The 17,705-nt window shown below is 48.3% G+C and overlaps 1 protein-coding gene across 1 annotated transcript in view; it reads left to right on the forward strand.

The window, feature by feature from the left end:
- LOC100119623 (protein turtle) overlaps nucleotides 1-17,705 on the forward strand; it is a 186,552-nt gene that overhangs the window by 31,614 nt on the left and 137,233 nt on the right. The window contains exon 2 of the mRNA XM_032597512.1: nucleotides 11,475-11,517. The gene's annotated coding sequence lies outside the window, so the exon portion shown is untranslated. The remainder of the gene's footprint in view (nucleotides 1-11,474; nucleotides 11,518-17,705) is intronic.

Consider the following 17,705-nt stretch of genomic DNA (forward strand, 5'->3'; position numbering starts at 1 on the left):
GAGTCGCGCAGAGAGCGTAACGAGGTCGCAAGCGCGCGCTCGTTTCGCGGATGCGCCCACACCTGCGCGCACTGCACGCACTGCAGTCGCTTTTGATAAATCGAAGCCCTCTCCATACATACACTGTACAACGGCCTATTGTCGTATACTGCACCGACGGAGCAGTGTGCAGGTTATTTTTTTTTTGTTTTGTTTGCCATATCCCATCGGTTTTTCATTAACTCTCGTGTGCATGAATTCGCTCTCGCGCGCGCGAGTTTTCGGGGGGTATGGAAGAACTCTCTCGGTGTTCCTTTTTTTCGGGATTATACGAGGTGGCTGCCGGGAGATATTGATTTCACGCTGACTTACGTGCTCTCCGGGAGAGCCGACTGGTTTGTACGTTTTTTACGAGGGGATCGGTCTATCGAGTATGAAATAAGGTTTATCAATATTTTGCCGCGACGCGCGCGTTGTTTCGGTTATTCCTCTCGGCTATCTCGCTGTATATTGATAAAGCGGGATGTATTTATACGTATGACCGTAATTCTAACTGATTCAGTGCCCGGCCTTTTCATTTATGATCGCTCATTTTATTAAGATAAACAATCCCGCGCGCTGCGGCATAAAGTTTATATTTGCGCGCAGTGTACACGCATTTACGGCCGCCACTGCGGCCTATCTTGAAAACTCTAAAAGTAATTGCGGCAAATAAAACGAGCCTCGTAAAAAGCGGCGTTAAATCGCTGGGTCATAGGCCGATGAGTCATCGAAACGTCAAGTGTACACATCCTATCTTTGAACAGCAGTGAAGGCAACCCCGAGGAGACAGGACATTAAAAACGAGCCACGCATCGATGTATTAATTATTAATAGTCGGGGTAATAAAAGAGGAACAATCTCTGATTAGTCTTAGTTCTTTATTATCGTCGCGGCTATCGGGGGTTATTAGCAGATTCGGCTGCGTTTTAACGGCTGTCGTTAGGCCGAGGAAATACGAGCGCTTTTTCTCCCGCTGTGTGCGCGCTCCTGTAGTCCTGGAAAAGATTCGGCTGGAGATTAGCGCGCGGAAGATACAGCGCCGAGGGAGGACCTTTATCTCGCTGGAAATTTTCGATGGTGATATACGGCTGGGATAAAGCTGACTTTCTCTTTCTCCCTATCTTTTTTTTTACTTCAAGCTGGCTAGAGAGGTATCCGTTTTTGCATGTCGACTTTCTAAGCGCGATAAATTCTTATATACACTGTACACCGAGCTAAACAAAAACTGGCATAAATCAGAGGCACATTGAATTATAAATTTCCAGCGGCAATAATGAAATCTTAGCCGGCGATTAGGCCGGCTGGAAATCCTCCAAAAGCCCGTCCGCCCCTTGATGTACGAGCTCTCTCGGATATGTGCGCACGCAGTTCTCTCTCTGCGCCGACATCGTTTCCCCGCGGGAGAGGAGAAAGAAAGCGGAGAGTGTATACTCTCGTAAACACAATACTGCTCCTTTTCATCATGTCTTGCGCGCGCGCACGAGCAATCAGCATAATATCGCGAGTGCGAGAAACAAAAAGGAGGCTGATCGATACTGCTGCGCGCACGGGCTTTTCGCTTACATGCACAGCGAGAGAGAGAGAGTAGGAGAGGAATCGACAGGTCGTTATAGTTGCTGCGATGTTTAATCTTCGCTCTTTTTATACTTAGGCGCTCTCGCGCTTTGCCGTAATAAACGCGGTTTCGCGACAAAGGCGTGACGAATATCCCCCGATTCTCTCGTTCATTGATTTACGAGTGATTTCTTTTCATTTCTCCCTTGTTTCCCATTTCGCCCGCGAGTTTTTGGTCTTTTTCATATTTTGGATCGCCTCTCTTCGCCGCGGGTCAGATATGCCCGTGATGAAAGTAAGATGAACGATTAAAAAACAACGTGTTTCGCGCTCCGATAGAGAGGTGCGCGGGATTTACGAGCCGATGCCCGAGATTAAAAGTTGATCGGGGACCGGGCTTTTTTACGATGCGCGCGCTAATCAAATGCAACGCAAAAAGCTGATGAATTTCTATGCGAGAAGAAGCGCGTCGAGCACATTATCCTGATTATCGTGTTATATCCAACCAAAGTCTCTCAGTCCCGCGTTCATTAATCTTAAAAACGAAGAGACAGCCAATCCTTAACGATTGAAGCTGCGGGGAAATCAGAAATCCATTAATCTGTTTCCGCACTTGGCAAGACTGTCTGCTTAGGTGCGAATCGATTTTGCTACATCCGCGGCAGAGCGTGAAAATTCATCGATGTGTTATACGGCAAAAATATACCCGTAGTATCGTTGTTTATATATTTCACAAGCAGCGCGATCGATCAATTAGACGAAATCTTCGATTCGCCGCGGCGCGGAAATAAACGAGAGAAGAAGATTCGAGCCTGTCGTCCAATAAAAAGCTCGTCGAGCTCGCGCTAATGGGCTGCCTCTTGAAAGACAGCCGCGGCGGCGGATCAGTCGCGCGACAGTTGGCAACCGGCGACGGCGGCTCAACTCGTCACCTCCTCTGCGGGACGTGGGGAGGACGTTTTGATTAGGCCGTAGTACCATAGAGCCGAGCTTGACATTCGGAAGCCGCGCGCAGATGCCGGGCTTCGACGGCACACGACTGTTGCTGACGATCTCTTGTGTAATATCGAGTTTACGTTTGCTCGAAGCGAATCGCGTTTAAAAGGCGATATTCGCATCTGGAGTTTCTTTCAATACACGAGCCGCAGTGGCATTCGAGTCAAAAGAGGCGAGAGTAAAGGCAGCACTTAAGTCGAAGTTGGGCGCGAGATTACTCCGCTGCTGCTGCAGTCGTTGCGTCGTCGTCTGGCCGAAGTTTTGCGCTGTTAGTGTCTAAAAGCGAGGAGTAGCGCGCTGCCATCGGCACCATTTCGCGTCAGTGGTTTCGTCATTGTTAGCGGTGCGGAAGTCGTTTGGCTGGCAAACTTCTGCCGCTAGCTCTCTCTCTCTCTCTCTTTCTCTCTCCCTTGTATCTTCATACCGCGTGTACTTTAGCCCGTGTGTATGTGTGTGTATATACGTTATACGTACACGCGTGTATGAAGCAGCGAGACTCGTCGCCGCGCGTAGAAGCGTGGGCGGCTGTCTGACTGCATACGTAGCGCGAAAATCAAATTTAACTTTGATAATACATTCCATGGGAGTTGCCGCCGCCGTGCGCTCGTTTCAGCTCCGCGAGCGCGTCGCGGATTTACTTTCGATTTTACGTCCCAGTCCCTCTCGCTCCGATGTGTATTCCGCCGTGGATTTACAGCGAGCCTCTGAGTAATGACTAATGTTTCACTCCGCCCGATGAATTATTTACCACTGCTGCACCGTAGACCTCTATATAGTCCTTTTTCGGAATTCCGACGCTGTAAACCCGCATCCACGCGGCGCATACCGCAATTTCGGCATACACGCGGCGTTCGATACTCGCGCTGCAAACTCGTAAGAAGCTATAGCCGCGGGGAGACAAATTAGCCCCGGGCGCGGCGGACAGCGGGCCGGATGTGTGCATAGGCAAACTCGGAGGGCTGACGCCGGCGGCGGCTCGATCATTATCAGGCTGACGCCGAAAATCGACGTATTTATGCGACGCACATGTGCATAATGTTATGGCGGCCGGTGCTGCTGCTGTCCTCTGCAAGCTCGACGCGAGAGGCGCGACAGCTGCAGTTAATGCATCGCGGGATGCGCTACACGCCGGCGACGGGACACGACCTATATATCGAGAACGGCTCGATCGTATGTAGAGCGCAGGGGGCTGATCCTGATGTTGCACGGCAATCTTGCAAAATTAGAGCCGTCTAATTACCGTTTAAAATCTCGGCCCGACGAGTTTCGAAGCCATCAGCGGGGGCTAATACTCTATCGATGTCCGTGCGCGCATATGCGAGAGCGAGGAAGATTGCGGAACGATGCGCACAGCGCTTTGTTATTATTCAACTTTGATACATGTTTATAATGGAAAAACAGTCTAGACGTACGTATTGATTTCGTCTGATATACAGGCTATATGCGCAACATTTATCGAGGAAAAACGCAATCGATGGGTATAATACGCAGCGCGAGAGATGGCGAAAAAAGATGATAACTAAAGGCAAACAAGCTCTCGCGGGCGCATCGATTACACAAAGCAGCGGCTGCATAAACAAGCAAAACCGATCGATACGCTCATCACGCAGCTTTTGACCTTCACATTTCATTACCTTCACGTGTTCTCCCGTCGTTACCTACATGCGCATCTCGCGATACACTCGCGCGTAATTAGAACGACGGCGGCGGCGGCTGCTACTTGCGCTTCTTTATGCACATACCGAGTAGTCGAAGCTGCAGCGCTGCACATGTGCGAGCTGAGAGCGGGAAATCATTGTCTGCGGCACAATTGGATACGCCGAGATGTAATTTCCGACCCAGAAACCGCCTTACACAATTCAGCTCTCGCTCTCGGCAATTTACGAGCGCAAGCTCTCTCGCACCTACACACATACATACATACGTATGCGTCACCCTTTTTCCTCCGCCCCCCGCAAGCTCTCTCGTCATTATTATATACGGCAGGTATTTCTTCCCGCGCGACAAAAAGCGAGTAGCCGGCGGTGTCTGTGTGTCGGCTCGGTGTGATAAAGTGACCGCCATCGTCGTGAACAAAGAGCCGCCTCCGCTAAACTGCGCTCGCGAGCAGGCTTTTTCTCGCAATTAAATTCGGACGTGTCAAAATAGCCCGACAGTTATTAAGTACTCCGAGTTGCTGACTTCGGCGATACTCCCCGCTATATCGAACGTTGATCCTGGAAGCTGTACACGCACCTAATATACTGCGTATTTACTGCAATAAAAGATCCGAGAGAAAGCACAGAGAGCGCGGCGCAAGGTGGACGGAAAATTATAGAATAAGAGGATAAGAGAGAGAGAGAGAGAGAGAGAGAGAGAGAGAGAGAGAGAGAGAGAGAGAGAGAGAGAGAGAGCGCGCAAGTGCGGCGGCGGCGGCGGCACGTACGGACAATAAAGAAAAGTGAAAACAACCAGCGAAACAGATAGACGCGCCGGGCGCGCGCGAGGAAAGGTACGAAAGAGCCACATAGAATCTGCCCCGCCGAAAAAAGGAAAAAGAAACAGCAGCACGCCGCAGAGGCGACGATAATGAGCGCCGGGGTATATTTCGCGTGAAAAAACGCCGAGTACACTATTCATCTCACCCACACGGCGGCGGCGGCGTCAGCGCGACGGACGTGTGTGTATAGCAGCACCCATACGTCTGCCCACACGGAGCGAGTGAGAGAGAGAGAGAGAGAGAAGAGCAACGCACTGGCGGAACGTGGGAAATCGCGACAGGCCATTGTGCGAGACGCTTCATCCGGACGATATCCGGGGATCGCGATTTTTCTCTCCCTCTTTACCGCGTGCGCGCAGCTCTTCGTTGTTTTTGCTCGCGGCTGCTCCCATGATTTGCGCGCAATTATGCCGCGCGGAAATCGCGATGTTTACGAGAGGGAGATCCATTTTTGTTCCGAGAGCGTGTGTAATTTCAGCTAATTAGAATCTGAGGGGAAATTATCGGTCTGTCGAGGAATGTGGATTTTACGGTGAGAAGTGTACACAGGCCTTGTATAAAATATTCTGTACAATAGCCGTTATGCATCGATTTTCAAAGCCCCGCGATTCTTCTTGCCTCGGCGCGCAGCGTATGCTTTATCGAGTACCAGAAGCAATTCGTTAATTAAGAACGTGCGGAGGAGCAGTCGATAAATTAATTAAGCTCCCGAACGATGTTATTACGCACTCGTTGTCGAGCGTCGTATCTCCTTTCCCCTCTTTAGTCTCAATTTTCTTTTCAACGGATCGTTTAATCTTGTTTTCTCTCCTCGTTTCGCCTCGTATTTATTATACCCTCCGTTGCACCGCGTCGCGTATCGATCCCCCTTCGAAAAATTCCCGGTACATTGGGACCTGCAAAACTACGTGTAACAGCAGCTCGCCTACATGCAAATTTTCGAGAGCGAATCGCTGCGCGCCAATCGCGAATTTCATATTTGCGTGTTTGAGCCAACAACGAAACGAATTCCGCTGATTACGAGAATTTTTTAATCATTTCCGAGTTGATATCGAGTGCGCGAGACTCGATCCGAAACGCAATAAAGAAAAATTTGCATCCGGCATTTTACACTGCGAGGACGTAGCGAGATCCAATTTATTCAGCCTCGTCCGCACGAGCTCATCACAAAGTCCAAATGTGATTCCAGCGAATAAATCATCGTCGACCGAAGTCGATGAAGGAGAGGAGAGGATGTACGCGGAGAAATCTGCATTCACAAATTAAAAGAGTTGCTATATTCTTTTCGTCATCTAGCGTATAGAGCTCGGTCTTTTTGTGCGCGCGATGCCCCGCGGCACTCTCTCGTAATATCGTGAAAGGGCGAAAGACTTCAGAGGATTAGAGTATTTTTCCTTTTTTTTTCACCGGTGCATACTGTAGTGCAGCAACGTCGTTTTTCACCTTGATAGAAGCATTAAGCAGCGCGCGTTTTAATTTTCTAGACGCAGAAGCAGTAATGGAACGTGCGCGCTCGCGCGCGCGGAAAAAAGCGCCAGCCGTGTGCTTTTAGCATTCATTAAACTACGGATTAATTCGAACAAAAACACATCGGATTCGCCGCTGCTGCCGCCGGAGAAGTCTACTAGTGAGCTTATTTTAATCCAGGCTCGGAAAAACTTCCATTGTTACCGCCTTAATAAATTCGCCGGATGGAAGAAGCACGGCAAATTACGTCTGTACAGCCGTCGCTTTTAATACATTGCGGAGGGTGTTTTTTTTTCTGGAAGAAAAGCTCGCGAATCACGCGATCGATTTCGAGTTAACCCTATACAAGAGAGAAATAGAGCTCAATTAAATCATAAGGCATCTCGAGCGCGAGACACGGAAAATGTCTTTCTCTTGGTGTCTCTTATTCCCTGAGCTGCTCCTCTCGAGCTTGCAAGGGTTGCGATCTAAAAGCTCGCGCGCCCCGGAAAGAATGGCATAAAGCAACGTCTTTCCCCCGACGCAGCAGACTACCGTCGCTGCATTATGCGATGCACTTATAAATAGAATCGCGCGCGGGGCCATTACCTCATATACACGCTTTTATGATACAATCGCTCGCTCGCGAGAGCTCTGACAACCTGTTTTCTTTCAGCTCCGCGGCAGCAGCAGCCATAATGAATGACGACGGAGCAGCCGCCGCTGTTGTCTTGAGAATGAGAAGGAACAGATTAGCGTGAGCGGCTGCTTGAATTAAGTCGACAGTCTGGAAAAAAGACGACGGCGGCAGAGGATTCGCGCGCAACGTTCTCGCCGATGCTTAATCTAATTTTCATATTACTCGTGTACACGGGCGCTCCGGTATTTCAAGATTCAGTTCTCGAGAAAAAGTGAATAAGAGAAATCATCAGACTGGCTGCAGGATATGGTAGCGACGCTCGGGATTTAATATTCGCAGTCACCGGTGGATAACTGTGCACTCTCCGCGATGCTAACTGTGCATTTGACGAGTTCGAGTATGTTAATAAGCTCATCTGCCTATAAACTCGATACGGGCACTCTGTAATCACAAACGGCGACAAGCAGGAAGCGCGACGAAGATAAACACGAGCGAGCTGCCATCGCCGCGCGGCTCATATAGTAGCTATAGCGAAATAAAGAAAGAAAAACATTGTTACAAGCGAGAAAAAGTCGTGTAATCCCCTTGAGCGACTCGTCGCTGCAAAAATCATCAGTACACGCGAGCGAGCGTATAGTGTTCCAGAAACAGCATTCTCAAACAAAACCGTTTTCCGCTATCCCATTAAATTGCGTCGTGTGCCAACATTACAACGCTAGGATCCAGTGGGGGATGCTAAGTGTCCCGTATACAGAGCGCCGGGAGAGTCTCTCGCATGCAAATTCCAGTCTAGGAAGTGGATAAAAGGAAAATTGTAAATAACCCGAGTAGCGCTCTCGAGCCGTCGCGTATAATGTAAATAACTCGAGGAATGTGTCTTTGAGCGGCGTAATGGCATAGCATTACGCGGCCCGCACGCGCGTAATTATATAGCCACCCGACACGCCAAAAGGATGTCACGAGCAGCAAGCGCCACTGGATCGCCTCCTTCTTCTGTGTATACACCGTGTAAAAGGCCACACGCGCGCAAGTATTATCTGCTCCACTCTCTCTCGAAAGTATTCGGAAGACAGATGCTCGCGCTTCGGAGCTGAGTAGATCTCTATTCGAGCCGCAGGCACGCGAACGATGTGCGGTTTTTTCATGCGGTTTGGGAGTTTAAAATTGCGAAAGCGGATATCCCGCGCACGAATTATGGCAGCTATTCCTACCCTTTCTCGCTAAAATATTCCTCGCCGTACTCGTTACGCGCGAATACTATAGAGGCTACTTGTACGCCCAGCCGAGCTCTTAGCTAAAAAGCCCATCCGTTGAGGGAGCTGTTGAGGAATTTTCGCTGCACTATAGCTGGAAATCCGAGATGAGAAAAAAACAAAAGGAAAAAATCGGAGGGCCGATCGACGTCCTCCAGCTCGTGAAAAAGCACGACGACGACGCCGGGATTGACCGTGAAAGTCAATGGACGTCCTTACGTGCGACGAGAGCTGGGAAAAAAGGAGGGAAGAACCGATCCTATTCAAAGTGAGAGAGCAGAGTCACTGCTGCTGAAAAGGAGAATTTAACGAGTCGCCGGGAAGGCGGAGGAGATATTTAAACTAGAGAGACTCGCGTTCCACCTCTTTCGTGTAGGATTTCGAGAGGGGCGAATATGCGCGAGCCGTTAAAGGACCCTGCGCGAAAAATCCGAGGAAATAGCCTTGTCGAATTAATCGACGCACGCATAGCGCGAGTATCAAATTTCACAATGCGGATATAATATATTCCGTGTTTTCGTGCGTATACGTTCCAAGACCCTGGAGAAGTAATGCTGTAAAATTTCCTCTTATTCCAGCGTACACGAGCTCTCCGTATATACTTTTGCGCTGCTACATAAGAGCGCGTCGTATCTCTTACCCCGCGCGTACACAGCGCACTCCTACTCGTCCCGCATGTATATATAACGTTAGAGAAGCCGCAAAGTGTCTCTGAGTTACCGTACTGTTTGCTACTTAGTTTGCCGCTGAAAGAGTCGAGGAGGATCTGCGCGCGCGGCGGCTTTGTTTCCTTTAATGGATTTTGTTTACAGCACTGCGACACACAGCTGCTACTGCTTTGATTCAGCTTTATCGTAAAAATTACGCCTATTCGCGACGGAGCTATTTTTAAACACACTCGCTTCAGAGCCGACGCCAAGCGTAATTTGATATTAATTAAACGAGCGGAGAGCATCAAGTCGCGCAGTATCGTTTTGTCGCGGCTGCGCGCTTCATGAGCCTCGCGCGCTGAGCCTAATTAACAGTTTATACACGCGAGTCTGCGGAGCATAAGTTCACGCATAAAAAGCTCTCGCGCATACGCTGCGCGCGGTCTGTTTCTTTTCCCATATTAAGGCGGCGCAGGGAAATGTTTTTCGAGATAACGAGGCCCGTGCACACAGGCGAGCTCGGGTTTTCAGTCCTCATTGTCGTGCAGAAATGAAAGAGAGAGAGAGAGAGAGAGAGAGAGAGAGAGAGAGAGAGAGAGAGAGAGAGAAAATCCGAAAGATCTAAAGTATATAGCGCGCGTAATAACTCCTTGTTATTTCGAAAGGGAATTGCAGCGTTTTTTCATAGCCATTACACGCGGTAGAGCACAAGCCACTCCATCACATTCGACCTCGTGCATCGATGACGAATTACTTCTGGAAGAGAGAGAGCCGGTGGATTTAAGGAATTCCTCATCCTTTCGATTCTAATTCGCCAAAGGGCCGACTAATTAAGCACTCTCTGTCTCTCTCGCACCCGCGCGTAATTGAAAGGAGAGCGGAGGTCGCGAGCAGCAGCTTGGCCCTGCGCGTTATACACTCGTGGGATCGCGCCGAGTGTGTGAACGTCACAGTACGTGAGCACCTGCTCTGTTTGCGCGGCGGGAGAGAGAGAGAGAGAGAGAGAGAGAGAGAGAGAGAGAGAGAGAGAGAGAGAGAGAGAGAGGACGTGTGTGCGTAGGGGATCGCTGCTGCAGCCGACTTCCTTGGAGGCGAAATTTTCAGCTCCGCGCGTTTTAATGACGTTCGAAATTACTCGCGCTGCCGGCGCGGGGAGGTTTTAGCCAGATGAGCGGCCCGAGGAGGTGCGGATGGAAACGGCCGGCGCGTGACTGGGCATGTGAAGCGGATGCTCTAGTGCGCAGAGATAGCAGCTACTTGTTTGTCAGTGGAATTCGCGCATATTAAAGGCGTAGATTATGCATATGGCTTTCGAGAAAACCCATCTCCGCGCCACGACTGTGTGCGATTTCGTATATTGATTCGATCGCGGCCGATGATTGTGGCTAATTGGTTACGTTTCACTGCTACTGGGGGCGTTTTCTTTCGCGAGCTTCTACGCGAGTGCCGTGATCGCTGGGGGAAAAATTTTAATTAAGCTCATCAAACGCATCGATGCTGTATTTAATGAAACGCCGAGAGCTTTGAAAGCTTTTCGATACACACACGTATCAAAGCTCCGCAAAGTTAACAAATCCGCAGTTGAATTACGACGGTCGGCAAGTTCAACCGCGAAAAAAATGTACAGGCCTGCAATAAACAAAAAAATTAATTCAATAGATGCTAGCTACACGTTTCCCCTTTTTCCTCCGCGACTATTGAATAAGTCAGCGAGTATAATGGCTTTAAAAAGTCATTTCGCGATTCCATCGAGCAACGGAGCACGTAAATTTAACGAAGCGCCGCTGCCTCTCCTTCTTCCGCTCATTCTCTTTCTCGTTCTATTTCCGCGGTTATTGTGTTTTGCGCGAAAAACGTCAACGAGACCTTGAGGTCAAGTGGGCCAATCGGAATATTTGCGGGTCGAAGAGCCTATACGAGATCAGCTCTTTCTTTCTGTCGTCCTTGTCGTAAAATTCATACGCTCGCAATTTACGTCGATGCATTAAAGAAGCTTCTCCGCTAGGGAAAGCTGTGAGCTCGTTGAACGTAAGGTCTCTCGAGGGGAAAATAATTTTGATCTCGCGAACGGGCGAAAGAATGTAGCTCGCACTCGTGTACCGAGAGAGATACGGAGCCGGTAAATTAACGAGGCCAGGCCCTGCTCCCTGTTTTATTGTATTTCGGCCTGACGAGTTATTACTGAATGCAAATACTATGTGCGGCATTTTTCATGAGCAATTTTAGCACCTGCCACGCGGCGCGCTATATTGTTTTACACAGAGCCTCCGCGTGCGATGCTGCGCAGTATGTTTTTATTGTTTCGCCTGGCGGTTGCGGCTTTGCCGAGATGATCCCAATGGATATTTATTCGGCCTTTATGAAATTTTCATTCTTTTTGTTTTTATTTTCGTTTCCACGAAATCAAACGCTATAACGTATTCTCTTTGTTTCAGGTGCGACGCTTCGTCGAGATCCAAGAGCGGCTATACATCGAAGGTAAGAATTTTCATCGTTGTATTCGTCGAAGTTGATCGGTGTTGTGCGAACACGGCCAAGTTTTAATAATTCGAAGCGCAACCAAACATTGCTCAAAGCCAGACGCGGCGGGGAGGGGCTGCAGGGAAAGTAAGAGAAACTTGTTAAAGATGCAAGGCGAACTAGAAAAGCCATTCTTGAAGTTGGAGAGTTTTTCGTTCTACGAGTAGCTCGTCGACGCCGCCGCGTTGAAATTGTCGCACAAGTCGATCGACAAAGTAAAGTTGAAAAAAGAACGACGCCAGAGAGAGAGAGAGAGAGAGAGAGAGAGAGGGGAGGGGGGCACCGAGAAGGAGAGAGGATGAAGAAAAAGTTGGAAAATGGGTAGACGGAGATAAACATAAAGGCGCCGCGAGCAAGCGGAGAAGGAAGTATCAAAGAGATCAGTCGAGAAAGGGGACATTCAGGCGTAATACCAGATGAAAAACGAATGGCGGAATAATACGGAAGGCCGATGCAAAAGATATAAGCTCGCGGTGCTTATCATTGTACCCTCCCCCCTCTCGTTTCTTTCTTGACTTATGCACGGCGAGCGGAGGAGGGTGCTGAAAATTAAATTTCACCTTAATAACGGAATTCGAGGGAATTCGTATTATTAAAACGCAAATGAAAACGCAGCAGCAGCGCCTTCAGTAGCGGCCGAATGAATGTAAACATTAATTATGCAAATGAAAAGTAGCTGCAGTGTAGTAATTAAGTTACTACGGTCTTTGCAAATACTGGAAAAAGAGTAACGAATAAATCAACGCAGAACGAGAGAGCCGTTGAATTAAACGAGAAAGGGAAAAAACAGGAGAGCTAGAGAGAGATAAAAAAAGGGATGAGTTTTCGCGAGATGCGCTCGGCAAAAATGCGGCAAAGTTTGGCACTTCCTACTCGCCTCGGCTCGAGTTGCCTGTAATTTTCAAAAGGGCGAATTTTCTCCCTTTCTCGCGGCTTCAAAAAAGGTCGAAACTTGCGCGGATATATAGCGGAAAACGTGCTCGAATACCGCGCGCCAACTTCGCGTATACGCGCTGATGCGTCAAAAGTTTCCGAGAATGAAAGCGATACGTATAGGGGAAAGTATTCACGTTTCGCGAAAAAAAAGAAACTCCCAGCCATAGTCGGCGAGATACTCGATGCAACTAACGAGAAATAAATACCATTCGAGAATTTTACACAACACCCACGCACACACACACATACACGAAATTGAATGTGGCTCGTTACGCTGGTTTTTATTTTGCCGAAAAAACGGCTGATTCAAAGCCAACTAGATAGAAATTAAAACAGCGTTTTTCCGCGCTCGCGTAAGCGCTTCAACGCATTATAAAACATTCCCTCTCTCTCTCAATGCAGCGCGGAAAAACTCAAACTCGCTTTCGGCCGTTTAATCCGCGTTCGCAGCACTAGACGAGCGAAAGCCGTTGATGAGCGTAGAATCGGCCTCCACTTAACCATGCACACAGAGAGAGAGAGAGAGAGAGAGAGAGAGAGAGAGAGAGAGAGGCGTCGGATAATCTTTTTGAACGAGGTCCAGGCGTACACGCAGCAGCCGACCCACTCAAACATTCGTCAGCCGGATTTCAGTCCCGTAGACCGACGTTCCTTCTCCCTTTTTTCTCCCCCGGGATTTTCATCACGAACCATCAGCAGCTGCAGCCCTAATTGTAACCAAGTCTGGCTGCGCTTTTTGCGCCTAAGTAGATGAAGCCCGACGAGAGCGTGACGCTACGGGGGTTCTCTCAAAGGCTACGATGGGCGAAAAAGCGAGTAAACCAAAATGCGGAGAGGCAGCAGGCGTTTGCGCGGAAAAACAGCTCCTCGTTATTCGCGTTTTATGCAAATTGCCGTATGCTGCAGCGCGGAGAGCTTGAGTATTCAGCGCAATGCGGGTCAAAGAATCGTTCTCGCTGATTTTGAGCTTTTAACATCAACATTAGCGAATTTCATCCCTTTGCCCGTTGTATGCTGCTTGCGCTGAAATCCGGCCGCGCGTCCCTTTTATTTATCCTCGGGTGCTCGCGCGCGTGTTTTCTAATTATATCAGCGCCTATTCGCGGAATACCGTTCAAGCTTTCATTTCGGCGGGTATTAAATGGATTAGCTCGGGGGATATCGCTGCTTTTTTACGCTTAATTAAAAACAACTCGTTCGCGTACGTCGGAATCGTAGCCAAAAGAAAGTATACCGATACGTAGTCCGCCTCGTTATTAAATCCCCGAGGCTGCGGGAACGAACGAACGAACGAGCGAACGAAAAAAAGATCGAGCGCGTCCGTTTTAAAAACGAAAATCACGCGGGAGAGAAAAAGCGATCTCATTGCCACCCGGTCTCCTCAAACAGCGGAAGTTAATCGCGGTTGATATCACTATGAGATAGCGCTGCCGGCGCCGGAGGGGGGCGACAACGCAGGTGGCTTAATAAAGCTTCTAAATGAAATTTTTTTCCCAATCTCGCTCTCCTCGTCCGTGACGGGCGTGCGCGTATAACAATGGCATATTAAAACGCATTTTTCCCCGCTCGCGCCATCGGCGTTTTGTGCGCTCGCGCGCGGAAGCTTGATTTTTCGTCGCGCGCCGCAGCTGTTATTTTATCATCCGACGAACGACGACCAAAAAAAAAATCCCTCCCAGCAGCCGCGTGTGTACACGTGGAAGTTTTTTACGCTCTGAATTTTTCATGCTGTGTATAATGCACTCTGTGTGTTTGCAGAAGCGCCGGGAGAGAACTGAATCGCGCGATAGCGTTGAACGCGCGAAAATTAGGACTGGTTTCGGAAGGGTTTACACATGCCGGCGTGATGATTTAAGAGCGTTTGAGTTACTGGCTCAGAATAGAGCGATATACTACTCGACGTGGAACAATGTACGCTCGTATATTGAGAGACGAAAAATGCGCTCTGGAAGAGGGAAGACAGTACTTCAAAGTGCATTGTTCCCTGCGCGCTTCGAGCATTGCAACTGGTGTCTACCATTCATATTTGGGGAAAAAAATGAAGAGCGAACTATACTGTACCCCGTTTCTGTTTCAAACCAGAAGCGACTGCGTTTTCGCAAAGCCAAGAACTCTTGGCACATTTTCCGGAAATAAAGCGATGCGCGTTGTACGTATAATTGTCAGCGATAAAATAAAACGACTTTTTATACGTCCGACGCCCGTTCGAAAGCGGCCGGCGATCGTTAGTACGTACAAATTTCAAAGAGCGGCAATTCGCGGACAAGATTGACGTGTACATTCGGGTAATTTATATGTTTTGCGCGACGAACCGAACGCGGCGCAAGCAGCTCGCTCGATTACCGTTCAATCTACCGCAGCAGTCGATACACTCTATACCTCCACCGCTGGATAGCGTATAAAGCCCGCGCGAAAATCGTTAATACGGCGCGACGAGATACCGAAATTCCCGAAAATGCGGCCGTGGCCGTAAAAGGCCGCACTAGCAGATGAGATTTTATTGCAAAAGTAATTTGTCATGCGATGAACCTAAATGGCGGATCGTGTTTTGCTCTGTCGAGCGCAGAGATGTTTTTGGCTTGTTTCGACCAGAGGAGCGTCCTTTACGTGTTTCACTCGGGAGGATAACGTTTTTGATTTCGCCTTTTCCAGTAGTACATAACTAATTGAATTTTGCGGATATGAGCGCGACAAGTTTCGGAACGCAATATCTTTTAATATGAATTTATAGAGTAGGTGATCAAATTTTCATACGCCAAGAATTTTCATTAAAACACGTGCCGAAATCGGCTTTAATTATGAACGCTGCGACTGCTAACTTTAATATGCGAGGACCAAGAAAATTTCCCTGCGAAATAAATGAGGATATAATAACGCCGACCGCGCGCTGCAAAGCCGGCTGCAAGCAAATTTTATAAAGTTTTCACTTCCAGCGCGACGACTGCATCGCTTCGCGCTAATTTTTAAAAGGAGCAATTGGAATAAAATTTTCATCAAAAGCTCGTTTTCTTGTCACGGCTTTGGATAAAATGAAACGGCAGAATATCAAGAACAAGAGAAAAGCCAAGGAGTAATTTGAGAATCATCAAAATTAATATTTTTCACAATATTATTTTGCTCTTAGTGATGCCAGAGCGTAATTCCCCCGGAACCCGACATCGGCATTTCACGCGCGCGGAGAGCCACTAGACCTCCGCACTCCGTACGTGTCCGGCTTCTTTTTCCCACTGTCGGCAGGTGGACGCGCTAATAATTCCTGCTTTTTTCGGCGTCTCTCAGCGAAAAATTCGTCCGGACCACGTAGCGCGGTGCACTTGCGTATATTGCAGTTCCGGCTCGTGACGCGAGACTTTTGGGTACTAATGTAGCCGGTTCTGCTTTGGGGATGGGTCTCGAGCAATAACGGCGTGACGGTGACTTGTCTGCTGGAGAAGAGTTTCTTTCGCCCTTTACGTCTCTCAAGGCTCTGACTCTTCGCATTGTTGGCATTCTCGGAGTTTTGATTTCTGCTCTCGTTTTACAGCGCAAAGCGTAGTGCGAAACTATTTCCGAATGGGTAACGCGTGAAAGAGTGAAGTTTTGATGAGCTTTAATAACTTCCTTGATTGCATCGGAAAAATAATAACAAAACCGCCAGAATTGCCGGATAATGACCGTGTGATGCATTGACTGCCAGCGCCGATTGACGTTTCGCGCGTTCGCTCGCCCCGAAAGTTTATGATAAATGTACGGAAATATGTGCGGTACCTCAAATCCCGCTCGCGTGTGTATGTAGCTAAATCAATGACTTTGATTAATGCAAAATCGAGCGTCATATATATTTACGTTAAGACTGACATTTGCACGTTCCAGATTCGCCCTGTATTTCCATCCGTCGCTTTTCCCGAAGGCTTTCTATATTTACGCCGTGTATTCCGATTGTAAATTTATGAGTGTGCTTGGTTTGATCATCGTGACTGCTTTATGATTATTAAAAAAAAAATTAAAGCAAAGCACTCGCTTTTCCGCACCGTATTTTTATGAGTAGGGCACACATCTTCAGAAAAATATGGGAAGGATGCACAAAAGAACTTTCGAGCGTATACATCCAAGCGATAGAGTGACGTGCATTCCCCTGAATAAAAGTTATTTCTTGCGCGACGCGAAGCTCCTTCCTCTAAATATTCCACGATTCGAGAGCGACGTTGACGGACAGAAGCAGCGCTCGCGCGCGACATTTGATCACGTATATTCCGATATCGGAGTTTCAACGTAAACACATCGTCGTCGGTATATTAAAGAGTATCACGGTATGAAATTATTACGCGTCGACAAAGATTTTCACTCGGAGATTACAGTCAGCGCATGAATTCCGTATAAACAAGCGGCGCACTGATTTACACTCGAGATTAATCGCAGCAGTTCCGTCCATTATTCCGTCGTCATTCAAAAAAAAAAAAAAAAAACGCGTCTACGGACTTTCTCGCGCGCGCGTTGGTATAGGCGGCAGGGCACAGCTCCCCTGCACCCGCGCGTAAGAATGTACACACACTTTATGCGCATACATATCCGATGAATATATATGAGCTCAGAGGAAGCCGGCGGAGACGCATTTATTCCGCATTTTACGTATTCACCTGCTGTGCGTTTTATATTCGGCTCTCTAGCTCGCTCTCATTATATATTCACTTTTACGGTAAACTGCAAGCGACTTCCGATATCGTCTCTGAGCCATCCCCGCCAACAGCTTCCTCAGTTGTGTGCCGACGACGAACTGGATTTTTCGACGTCTCTCTCTCCTCTCTCTCTCTCTCTTGATTTTACATTTTCCTTCCTTCTTCCGCCGCCGCTGGTCTTTTCACCAAGTATAAATCGTCGCGAGCGTTTTGATTTTCATTAAACGCACCCACCAAACACGTGTAGGTGCACACGAATAAGACGAGTTGATACGTGGGTGGCTGTGTATATATTATGTAGCTGGAACTGGCGACGGAATTGTGGAGAGAGTGAGAGGCAGTAATAAAATTAATCGAGTCCCTGGCTCGACTTTCCGAGCCCTCGTCGGGGCGGCCAAGCAAAATACTTGAAGAGAAAATCAATAGCGCGTCTACGGGGGAATTTGATCTGTCTTTTTCTACCAAGCAGCTCTCTCCTTGCGCTTTTTCGAGCCGTATAAGTAAACGCGGAATTAGATATTTCATCGAATTGATTTTTATATCTCACTTATACCT

The sequence above is a fragment of the Nasonia vitripennis genome, chromosome 2 (assembly GCF_009193385.2).
Source record: "Nasonia vitripennis strain AsymCx chromosome 2, Nvit_psr_1.1, whole genome shotgun sequence".
Lineage (NCBI taxonomy): Eukaryota > Metazoa > Arthropoda > Insecta > Hymenoptera > Pteromalidae > Nasonia > Nasonia vitripennis.